A 13,138-nucleotide genomic window follows, 5' to 3' on the forward strand; every position below is an offset into this window, starting at 1 on the left:
GCTTGAACCAAATTTTTCTTTGTTATTCTGACACACACTGACATGAATAATGAACGTAACTTTTGTAGGTAGTTACCCACTTCTCAGAGCAATGTATCATGCCACATTCCTCAAAATTGCTTGTACCACATACAAGACAACATTTTGAACAGTCCCTATATACTACAGAAATACAGTAGAACCCCTCTAGCTGGACACTTTTAATTGGAACCGGCGGACATCCTATAATTTTACATTGCCACAATACCCTATATCTTGGACACCCCTTTATCCTGGAACTTGGTCACCCCTTTTGTTGTAAGTTGGACAGGTTCATGCACTTAGCTTCAATGCTTTTATGGGAAACGTTTACAGTTAGTATTTTGTTGTTTTGAATTTATGACTTATGAATGTCTTCTACCTGAGGATTACCTTATGGTTGAAGGTGTGAGACATTGAGCACATCATTGGAATGCAGTGAAAGTGTATAGTTATTCTTTTGTTGAACCCTTTACTGGAGTTTTAACTATATCAGTACTGTGCTTGCAACTGAGTTAAACAGTGTTAACAGAAATTGGAATGGTATGCTTTCGCTCATAATCAACAAGGAATGGTTGAAACTTTATTCGGATTGTGACGAAAATTCGAAAGGGGATGGCAAATTGCAAGATAAAAGCAAAACAGCAGTGTCTTGTGATGGACTTTTTTACAATAAATAAGTGACATCATATGTTGAGCTACTGCCATAAGTACAATTAAAAAAAATACATTCTGAACATTTGTGCAACCATGAGAGTGGGTTTCAAAAGATTATTATTATTGGCATTAAAAATTATTCTTAATTCAAGCACGCCTACAGTAGTTAGATTATGTAAGTAAATAGGTTACACTGTCTGTAAACATAAAGTATTGGTGTCCTTCACTTTTAGCTTATCCATGCAAGTTTAATTTAATGAAAACAAAATTTGTAAAAAACTAATTTACCCTTTTGATTTTTCTTATCAATAATTTCCTTTTTGGGAAGGGCTCCATAATACTTTACAATTACCACATTGTAATTACACCACAATTTGAAAGGACAATTTCCTCCTTTCCCTCTATCCTGGACACCTCTGTAAGTTGGACACATTATCGTGGAACCGCAAGTGTCCAAGTTAGAGAGGTTTTACTGTACCAGGAAACATCACGTGTTTAGTGACTCAACACAGTTTTCAAACATTTCACATATCATGATGTAATCTCTCAAGGTCCACAACCATTACAACCTGCATGTTTCACAAACACCAACATATTTATTACCTTATAATGTGCAAAGTTCAAAATTGGGTGCACTTCTAACAGGAATAAATCGATCACCACCGATCGGAGTCTTGGATCTTTTGCCTGATGCTGGTGTTGTTGAATATGAACAAGCACCTGTTAAAATACAGAAAATGGTTAAAATACTATTTAACAATAATGTACACATAAACTACAGACTCCCAAATAAATAAAATATGAAAAGACATCAAGTATACATTTCACTGACACATTTAATATTTATTTTAATTTGTCATCTATTATGAATCTTACAGGAATCACCTTTTATCGGCCACACAAAAACCCACAGCCAATTAACTGGCTTGCCAATTTGTAAATAACACACACCAATCAACAGCATATTTGTCATACCACCATTAATCCTTTGGCCACTACTTGCAGGACATCCCCTGTTAGCACAGACCTTACCTCATAGTTTTGCCCAAGATATTCCATGATGGCAATGGACCCTCCTCTGACTTTATCACCAAAATATTGTGTCAGCCATCCACTTAGTCTCTCTAATACAAAATGTTATTTTCCATGACCTTTACTTTTACGTGATAAGTCTCACAAAAGGATGTACACTTGTGTTGTCTGCAATAGCTCAGCTGGAAGTGTGTTTACCTATAGTACAGGTGACAAGGGTCAAATTCCCCACGAAATATCCTTCAAATCATCACGTCTATAAATGTTTTGGAAGTCATAAATTGTTATTTATTTTTTATCCCTTTGTATTTATTTATTTTCTTTCTTCATTCACATTTGTGAACGAGAGTGCAGTTAATTCCTCAATGTGTTACGTCCATAATTCAGTTATTACATAGTAACACCTTTTCAGAGTATCTGATTATCAATCTAACTGCTAGCTTTCATATTCTTATGCAAAAGCAGTTTATTTAATTCTTGTATCTGTAAAATAAATTAAAGCATTTATCACAGAAATTTGTAAACTCTCTGTAACTATAATAAAATGAGGAAATCTGAAAAACACAAAAACACAATTGTTCTTAAAAAAAAAATCAAATACATATGAGGAGATGCTTAAATTTCTGCAAATTCTTGATTCCTGGTGACAACAGACTAATAATGACAAGTACTTAGGTGAAGAAAATTATGTCTACATGTTCAATGAAATAATACTGCTAAAATGTACACCACAATGAGTATTTTTATAAACAAGTTAAAAACTACATTGCAATGTTGCAGGATTGTCAGGTTCTCATTGCAGTTATTTATGAACTATCTAATAAGGAAGACTAAAAAAAGGAACACACTCATACAAAACCAATCACAAGCACCTGTTTCCATAATTACAAGGTCTGCATAGTATGCTGCCATATCAATAGCATTATGTGAAGTTTGAAGTAACAATCTGAAAATGCAAATGCAGCAAGCAGGCAAGCATTTGTTTGATGTTTGTGATGTCACAAATGTTTTGTGTTTCTGTTGCATTTAAAATAATCACCATCCACAACCAAGTCATCCTAGTGTAACATGCTTGATACTATCCTCACAGTGCATCATATAAAGCTTCTCTGTTATAAAATACTGGTGTACTTTTGACCTTTCACACTGAGAAACCAAATGTACACCTCTCATTCTTGAATTTTAATGAAAGAACAGAGAAAGAAAATTTGCAAACACATAAGAAAATAAATTAAATTTGAGTTCCCAAAGCCACTGTAGACTTGATGATTGTAAAAGCCTGATGGAGAATCAAACCTGAGTTGCCTGCACCATAGCCAAACAACTGCTACAAACTGAGATATGGCAAGCAATGCAGGGATGCCTTCTGAAATAACAGTAAAGCAAGAGGAAAATAAAACTGTGTTTTTCAAAGAACTTGTAAAGTATCAACAAATATGTTGGCCAAGAAGTCACAGGAGGGGCCAGAGCAATACTGAAAAACAGGAGCCAAAACTGGTGGGTATCAACTGACCAGATGTCCTTGTAAGAGTATGTTAACTTGACTAGAAGGTAGTGCATAAAGAGATTATTTTGATATCAATTAGAATCTACTGAAAACCCCAATTTCACATTATACAAAACTAATGCCCTCTTTCTCAGTAACACAGAGAATGAAGAAAAGATTACTATTGCCAAGGAAATAGCAGATTTGGACAGAGAAGTAAATAGGTTTCTCGTCCTAATGAAACATGTATGTTACAAGTTATAAACATATATATGTATATATATTTTACCAGCTGTTTCTTGTGTTGCAATGCATTTCCCTGTCACATTCAACTTGTTTGGAGTCTTCGATAAGCTTGAATTATATGAAGTAGAAGCTGTTTTCTTGGATATATTCAGGCTCGTCTTGCTAATTAAAAGAAAATAAGTGTCATTATCAAAGTTTCATAAACTGAAATTACTTACCCTCTTAAGAATTACAAGAAAAAAATTATGAAAAATTAAATCAGCTTTGCACTATAGTCACAATTGTTGAAACAAAGGATTCATGCAATATGAAATAAAGCTTAGAATATCTTCATTCTGCATTGAACTGAAAGAAGGAGCACACATTTTTTAAAAGTTCCATTTAAGCTATGAAACATACTCCAATTTAACATACTGAATCATCTCCACAGACCACAAGAATCATTGCTTTCAGCCCTGTCACAAATACAATTAAACAAAACTTCTATCAGCACTGCAAACAATGTTACTGTACACTCACACCATATTCTATGTTTAACTGAACACCACATAGAATTACCAGCCATCTCATAGGTTCCATTCTGAGAGATCAGATTCCATTTTTATTGCAATGAGGTTGATTTTTTTCATAAATGTTATAAATTGCTACAATAAGTTGACTGGGTATATTACATGCCTTTAAAATTTCCATTAGCTTGTTCCTGTTAACTGTGTCAGCAGGAAAGCTTTCTTCAAAAATTCGTAACTTGTTTAAAAATGTGTCAAACTTTAAATCAACATGATATATTGATCCTCACTTTTCACTTCACAGAAAAGTTTTACAATAATTTATTAGTTTTGCTTGGCTTAATATAATCTCAATTTCCTATGACAACTGTTCAGCAATTATTAAATTCAGGATGCCTTCATAAGAAACCGTTTAAATGTGAAATTTCTGAAACCTTCAACTATACAGACTCGTTTAAACTATCTTAAATACCACAAAGAGCAAACCTTAAATCGGAGACCTCAGGAAACTCCTTCTGCCACAGCGGAATCAGACTTTTGCTTATTGCATCGTCCATTCTAACACAGTTCTTTAATTCATTAGCGAAAACAAACTGCAATTCGGTAGAAGGATGTATAGATACAATTGAAAAATAATGAGAATACTTGACTACACTATATTTCGATCCGCAGATTTCAAATTCGTCTGTAGTACACACAATATGCTCAAAACATGCACCTCACACAGACTGAATTTCAAATCTGATGCTTTTATGTTTTTTCCGGTCTACAATGTGCCCAACATATAAGATGTAAACGGCGTTACCAGTGCAGGTATCTTACGTGTTTGGAGGGTATGACCAGAGATCACCTAATACCGTAATACATGTGTATTACAGCCTTTGCCTATTTGCTTGTTGCAGGTTATACAGCGTTCAGCGCAAAAATAATTTATACAGCGCTTAAAAAAAGGAGTAAAGCTGTCCCTCTATGTGCCATGTAGGCGCTTTAGCAAAATATAAATCACTTAATACTTTTTTGCTACCTATGAACCTACGGAAAATCGATACTGTGGGCACTGGGTCAGTGTACAGCTGAAACAATAAAATTATCCCAGATGACCACTGCAAATACAAGTTAAATTCAGCGGAACGCAGTAGCTAATAAACATACCTACACATTATGAAATATTGTTATACAATGATTATTTTACCAAAATGCAAGAATTTGGTTGTTTTATTACTCTGACAACATAAGCAACATGAAAGATAAAATTTCACTAATGTTTACAAGAGTATGTATTTGATGTATGAGAAATAAATAAAAATATGCACAATATCCCATACTAAACAGTCAAGTCCTACTTAAACAATATATATCACTCTATAACATCATTACCAAGATTTTGGTGCTATATTCACATTTGCAGATGTATGTACGTAAATGAGTAATTTGTCACCTTCTGCTTGAACTTATTACATCTTAAATAGTATCTTTGAATTCCTTCTGTTTCTAACATCTAAACTAACTAAAACTAGTATTGTTAGACACAATACTCCAAAATCAGCTTTACTGCTGCATCAACTGAAGATGTTATGAAGCGTCAATGAAAGACTGCCAATTCTTAAAAAAATGGTGCTTTGCATTAAACACCAAATGCATGTGGCACATTAATGGGCTGAGGATGAGAAAAAATAATAACCAGTAGTAGGGAAGGATTCAAGTCAGATACCTGTCATATATGAAGCAGATGCCATGTGATGCAAAGATTAGTACTTAACAGTGAAGGAAAAATTGTAAAATATCACAGCAAAACAATGTTTGATATCTACTGCTTATAGATGAGAACTTGAATTCCATTTTTATTGGGTTTGAATTTTTAATGCCACCAATATGTATCTAGGTATAGCGGATTTAATTAATTTATAAAATTACAACGAGTGGGTAGTGTATTCCAGACTCCATTTTGGAGTACACATATTGTCAAAATACATTCCTTGCAACTTTCAATATTTCACCAGCCTTGTTGGTCAACATTATTGCAGATACAAAACTATTACATACTGACAGAGACAATGACTACAGATCCATTAGAGCTCCCAGGGAAATACTCAGCACACACACTAGCACAACAGAGAAACGAGGGAAGATCCTACGGGGGGATATCTTGCTATACCGATCCTAAGTTACGCCAGGTGACCCTCAGACACAGCGAGTTAAAACAGACACTGTAAACATCCTAGTCATGTATTTCAAACTCCATACAGACATAGAAACAATAATGAGCGCAACATCACTAATAGATCCTGAAGATCCAGTAATAATAGCAGGAGATTTCAACTGCTGAATAGATAAGGCCACACAAAGGAGCAAACTGCAAGTCGAAGCTCTCGAAGAAGAAGGCTTTAGGCTAATAAGCAATGCAGAGCAAAAAACATATCTCACACCCAATGGAAGCAGCACGATAGACATCATATTCTGCAGAGGAAACAACATGCGTGTAAGACAACAAACAGTGGACTACTTGTCTAGCCTAGCGCCACTCAGAGAACACGTCCCAGTCATCGCCACCTTCGACATGCAGACTAATGCAATGTCAGTCCATCGGAAAAGAGCCACAAAAGTATCGAGAAAGCTTGATTTGCAAGTCCTAAAAGATGCAAGAGAGGAAATGGAGTCAACTAGCCATACAGAGCAGTGTTACAAAAGCAACTAAACAGATACAACAGCTACTCCAATCCGCAATAATCCCTGTCAAGAAAAGACAAGTAAAGCCATGGTTCGATGCGCACTGTTACAGAAAAAGACGTATTACTCTACAAGCTTTACACCAAACAAAACTGTCAGGACTCTCCCAAGACTTAGGGACATACTCGATGGCAAGGAACCAGTACAAAATCCTTCTTCAGGATAGAAGGAACACTTATATGGAAAATGAAGAACTGAAACTAGCAGCAGCAGCCGTCATTGACCTTTTCGTGGCGCTGAGACAAAGGAAAGTACCAATACTGCCCACCATCCAGATGGAGACTTGGCAAACACACTTCACAGACATTCTGAACCCGACTGGAGAAAATCGAGCCTATCCCACACTGCCACCATCAATAACAAGGACATACAGACCAATCTCCACAAAAGAGATTACTGAAACAGTAGCAGGTCTCAAAAGAAATAAGGCAGCTGGTCCAGATGGCATCTTCAATGAGCACATCATTGTCTCCTGCCCGCTACTCATAGAAACTTGGGAAGCCCTCTTCAACCAGTGCCTGAAACTTGGTGAGCTGCCAGATCCCTGGGGAGTGTCAAATATTAAAATGCTATACAAAGGCAAGGGTGCCACTGACGACTCCAACTCGTACAGGTGGATACCCTAGAAAATAGCTCATTCAAACTGCTGACAACCATACTAACGAATAGAATCACGAAAATAGCGGATCCACATATCCCTCAACAGCAGTTGGGTTTAGAAGAGGCCGCTCCTGCCTACAAGCAATAGAAAACCTGCTAAACGATATCAAGGAGGCTCTTCCAACCCCAAGTACTACACAATTTTCATTGACTAAACAAAAGCCTTCGACAGTGTGAATAGGCAGATACTCGCTGGAAAAGATAGGACTGGATAAAAGCACATCCATCCTAATCCACAACATCCTGACCCACAACCTAATCAGAAACGACGACACCGTAACGACATCAAAAGAAATCGTATAAACCAAAGGGGTATTACAAGGGGATCCAGTAAGCCCACTCTTATTCAACATTGCCACGGCCGACATCACGAAAGTATGTCTACCCGCAACGTCGCTATATACCTGTGCTGACGATATGGACCTAGGCTCGACGAATAAAAGTGACTTGCAGGAAACATTCAACCGACTAATAACCTGGGCGGAACAAAACAGGTTACAAATCAACCAAGAAAAGACGGTACCGATAGTATTCAGTAGGGGCGGAAGGAAGACTGCGGAAGACACAGTCTACTTCAAACAGGAACCATTGAAAGTCACTAATGCATTTAAGTACCTTGGAGTAACAATGTAGACTACAACGAAGTCCTACGGATCCACATTAAGGAGAGAGCCATCGTAGCTACCAAAGGGATGCTCGAAATAGAAAATCTAAGACAATTTAGCATTGAAACCGCTGTAAGACTATTCGAAGCTAAAATTGTCCTACTGCTAACCTATGGAATCGAAGTCGCATGGCCCAACCTAAGTCTGAAAGACGTAAAATCACTGGAAAACGTCAAGGCACGATTCGTGAAAATTACTCTTGAAATTTCAAAATTAGCGCCATCAAGACTGGCCTACGAGGTAGCGAAGGAAACGTTCCAGATGGAAGACCTGTGTTACAGACTACTACTGCCATATACGGAAAACTCGCCGCGACTGTTTGAAGAGAGGAAGTGGAAATGAGAGAATATATGGCTGGATTTCTACACCAGAAGCGCGATGACCGACAATAACAATATCGTTCCAAGTACAAATTGCAGATCACATCGACATCCAAGGAACTTACCAGTTCAGAGGGATGTTTAGACCAGACGAGATTACAGACTTGAGATCCAGTGTCCACACACTGCTTTGGTTGTCCTGTGAGTGTGTTCCAGAAACGAATACACCGATCAGCCGCGCCTCCACCACTAGCCAAGAGTCCATGATGTTGTGGGGACCAGGCAATAGGTGTAAAACAAAATTTATTTGAGTATATTGCTACATTGTGTGTACATGATCAGTATGGTAAAAGATACTGCATAAAATATTAACATAAACAATGAGAACAGAGAAGGCAAAGATGAGAAATGTGAAGAAATTTACTTTGCAAATTGTAAATGCTGCATAGAACAGTGAAATCAGTGACATCCAAAGAATATGAGCACCATGTTGGAGAAACCATGAACTTGTATCAGTTATATTACGCTCTTCTCAATTTTCCGTTCCAGCACTCAATTATGAATCATGTGAAGCAGCAAATACTATACACAGTATAGGGAAACGAAATAAATTTTCATAATTTTTTTTTTTTTTGGGGGGGGGGTTGTGTGTGTGTATGGAGATGATCTGGAGTATTTCAATTAATGCTCAAGGCATGGTATTATGGCATTCCACAAAATTTGCTCCTATTGTTATGCCACTCAAAAACATGTGTACGAAACAGACAATTATCTCTGTACACATGCTTCATCATTCAAAACGTTTCCGTGGTACTTTTGCCCAGCCGAACACAAAATTTGATGTTAGCTCCTTGTTCCATTCTTGCTTCACAACAAACACACACACACACACAAGAGAGACGTGTACTTCAGCTCACACTATGTTCTCAAATGACGGCAATGTATGATGACCTTCAGTGTGTAGATGCAGGAGAAAGCTACTTTGAATATACAACGCTCAGATTGCTCATACATGGAACCATAATTTTTTTTCCAGCATCAGTCCCGTTTTCCAGTTGCCGCACTGTGTACGTGACGTTCAGAGGATCCAAGAATCCCTGCAATTGAATATACATAAATGAGTTTATAATATAATGCCATGAAAAAAGTGACAAACAGAACTCAACTTTAGAACTATTTATAAGCTTAACAAATTGTTTATAAAAAATAGATAGCATAAATAATTTTTATATTCGTCACACATGTTGACAGAACATCAAGACAAATTTATTTCTTGGAAAAACTACATTTAATAAAATATTTAGAAACAGTTTTAAAATCAGATTATAACTTGTAGTTATAGCAGAATTTCTCAAGTGATTTATAAGATGCCCATTAATTTTCAGAACACATTGTTCAAATAACAGCTACTTTTAAAACACAGTAGTTGAACATTTATATTACAGGGTGAACCAAACTTTTTAGATAGAAGCCACATTTTACTTTTGGTTACACTCTAAATGCAGCTCTAAAATATTTCAATTTGAAGACATTATTAGATTAACTTGTTTAACTGTAACTTGTAAGTGCTAAATACCTGTTAATGAATGCAGAAATTCTCTGGCTAACAAAAAACTGATCTAAAAATAAATACTGATAAAACTAAATACACGAGCAATCTAGCCCTATAAAACAAGCAACAAATCACCTGAAAATGATCCAGAATTGAAGTGTCTGTAAACAACACACACATATGAGATTCCTGACACAAATAAGAAAATGTTATGTGTTATTTGCAGTTTCCAACATGCTACTTTGGGTTTTACTATATGTGCTGATCTTCCACATCGTATCACTAATTCTCTTAGTTGGCAAGCAGTAAGAGTAACAATCGTTGTGGTGAGGCAATCACCTATGAAATACCTGTTGTACTACAGTGAAACAGAAAACTAGAAAACTTACATCAGGCCTTCCTGGTGCTTTGTTCTTGTATGACAGAAGCCTCATATTTCTAACATCTCCGCCAAACAGATACTCTGACATGAAGCGCTGATATCCTTTCTGTGAAAGGCTTATCAATTCATCATCTGGTTGTTGTTCCTGGGTCACCTGACAAGAAATCACATCAACTTCATATAAATTCAATTTAGTTAAAATTACATTATAAATATAAAATAACAGTTAACTCTCCACAGCCAAATTTTGACCCCCCCCCCCCCACTCCCCAAGCTTGAACCAAATTTTTCTTTGTTATTCTGACACACACTGACATGAATAATGAACGTAACTTTTGTAGGTAGTTACCCACTTCTCAGAGCAATGTATCATGCCACATTCCTCAAAATTGCTTGTACCACATACAAGACAACATTTTGAACAGTCCCTATATACTACAGAAATACAGTAGAACCCCTCTAGCTGGACACTTTTAATTGGAACCGGCGGACATCCTATAATTTTACATTGCCACAATACCCTATATCTTGGACACCCCTTTATCCTGGAACTTGGTCACCCCTTTTGTTGTAAGTTGGACAGGTTCATGCACTTAGCTTCAATGCTTTTATGGGAAACGTTTACAGTTAGTATTTTGTTGTTTTGAATTTATGACTTATGAATGTCTTCTACCTGAGGATTACCTTATGGTTGAAGGTGTGAGACATTGAGCACATCATTGGAATGCAGTGAAAGTGTATAGTTATTCTTTTGTTGAACCCTTTACTGGAGTTTTAACTATATCAGTACTGTGCTTGCAACTGAGTTAAACAGTGTTAACAGAAATTGGAATGGTATGCTTTCGCTCATAATCAACAAGGAATGGTTGAAACTTTATTCGGATTGTGACGAAAATTCGAAAGGGGATGGCAAATTGCAAGATAAAAGCAAAACAGCAGTGTCTTGTGATGGACTTTTTTACAATAAATAAGTGACATCATATGTTGAGCTACTGCCATAAGTACAATTAAAAAAAATACATTCTGAACATTTGTGCAACCATGAGAGTGGGTTTCAAAAGATTATTATTATTGGCATTAAAAATTATTCTTAATTCAAGCACGCCTACAGTAGTTAGATTATGTAAGTAAATAGGTTACACTGTCTGTAAACATAAAGTATTGGTGTCCTTCACTTTTAGCTTATCCATGCAAGTTTAATTTAATGAAAACAAAATTTGTAAAAAACTAATTTACCCTTTTGATTTTTCTTATCAATAATTTCCTTTTTGGGAAGGGCTCCATAATACTTTACAATTACCACATTGTAATTACACCACAATTTGAAAGGACAATTTCCTCCTTTCCCTCTATCCTGGACACCTCTGTAAGTTGGACACATTATCGTGGAACCGCAAGTGTCCAAGTTAGAGAGGTTTTACTGTACCAGGAAACATCACGTGTTTAGTGACTCAACACAGTTTTCAAACATTTCACATATCATGATGTAATCTCTCAAGGTCCACAACCATTACAACCTGCATGTTTCACAAACACCAACATATTTATTACCTTATAATGTGCAAAGTTCAAAATTGGGTGCACTTCTAACAGGAATAAATCGATCACCACCGATCGGAGTCTTGGATCTTTTGCCTGATGCTGGTGTTGTTGAATATGAACAAGCACCTGTTAAAATACAGAAAATGGTTAAAATACTATTTAACAATAATGTACACATAAACTACAGACTCCCAAATAAATAAAATATGAAAAGACATCAAGTATACATTTCACTGACACATTTAATATTTATTTTAATTTGTCATCTATTATGAATCTTACAGGAATCACCTTTTATCGGCCACACAAAAACCCACAGCCAATTAACTGGCTTGCCAATTTGTAAATAACACACACCAATCAACAGCATATTTGTCATACCACCATTAATCCTTTGGCCACTACTTGCAGGACATCCCCTGTTAGCACAGACCTTACCTCATAGTTTTGCCCAAGATATTCCATGATGGCAATGGACCCTCCTCTGACTTTATCACCAAAATATTGTGTCAGCCATCCACTTAGTCTCTCTAATACAAAATGTTATTTTCCATGACCTTTACTTTTACGTGATAAGTCTCACAAAAGGATGTACACTTGTGTTGTCTGCAATAGCTCAGCTGGAAGTGTGTTTACCTATAGTACAGGTGACAAGGGTCAAATTCCCCACGAAATATCCTTCAAATCATCACGTCTATAAATGTTTTGGAAGTCATAAATTGTTATTTATTTTTTATCCCTTTGTATTTATTTATTTTCTTTCTTCATTCACATTTGTGAACGAGAGTGCAGTTAATTCCTCAATGTGTTACGTCCATAATTCAGTTATTACATAGTAACACCTTTTCAGAGTATCTGATTATCAATCTAACTGCTAGCTTTCATATTCTTATGCAAAAGCAGTTTATTTAATTCTTGTATCTGTAAAATAAATTAAAGCATTTATCACAGAAATTTGTAAACTCTCTGTAACTATAATAAAATGAGGAAATCTGAAAAACACAAAAACACAATTGTTCTTAAAAAAAAAATCAAATACATATGAGGAGATGCTTAAATTTCTGCAAATTCTTGATTCCTGGTGACAACAGACTAATAATGACAAGTACTTAGGTGAAGAAAATTATGTCTACATGTTCAATGAAATAATACTGCTAAAATGTACACCACAATGAGTATTTTTATAAACAAGTTAAAAACTACATTGCAATGTTGCAGGATTGTCAGGTTCTCATTGCAGTTATTTATGAACTATCTAATAAGGAAGACTAAAAAAAGGAACACACTCATACAAAACCAATCACAAGCACCTGTTTCCATAATTACAAGGTCTGCATAGTATGCT

At 35.9% G+C, this 13,138-nt stretch overlaps 1 protein-coding gene across 3 annotated transcripts in view; it reads right to left on the reverse strand.

The window, feature by feature from the left end:
- Positions 1–13,138, reverse strand: part of LOC147873299 (anaphase-promoting complex subunit cdc20-like) — a 30,070-nt gene that overhangs the window by 6,765 nt on the left and 10,167 nt on the right. For 2 of the 3 annotated variants that reach the window (XR_015535912.1, XR_015535913.1), the window contains 4 exons: positions 11,803–11,919; positions 10,259–10,405; positions 3,483–3,601; positions 1,279–1,395 (listed from right to left, as the gene is read on the reverse strand). The gene's annotated coding sequence lies outside the window, so the exon portion shown is untranslated. Of the gene's footprint in view, positions 1–1,278; positions 1,396–3,482; positions 3,602–4,431; positions 5,140–10,258; positions 10,406–11,802; positions 11,920–13,138 lie in introns of those variants that run through there. The other variant, XR_015535914.1, reaches the window with a different exon arrangement.

This window comes from Zootermopsis nevadensis, unplaced genomic scaffold (assembly GCF_977971745.1).
Source record: "Zootermopsis nevadensis isolate Lab colony 2312 unplaced genomic scaffold, Znev_1.0 Znev_ptg000020l, whole genome shotgun sequence".
Classification (NCBI taxonomy): Eukaryota; Metazoa; Arthropoda; class Insecta; order Blattodea; family Termopsidae; genus Zootermopsis; species Zootermopsis nevadensis.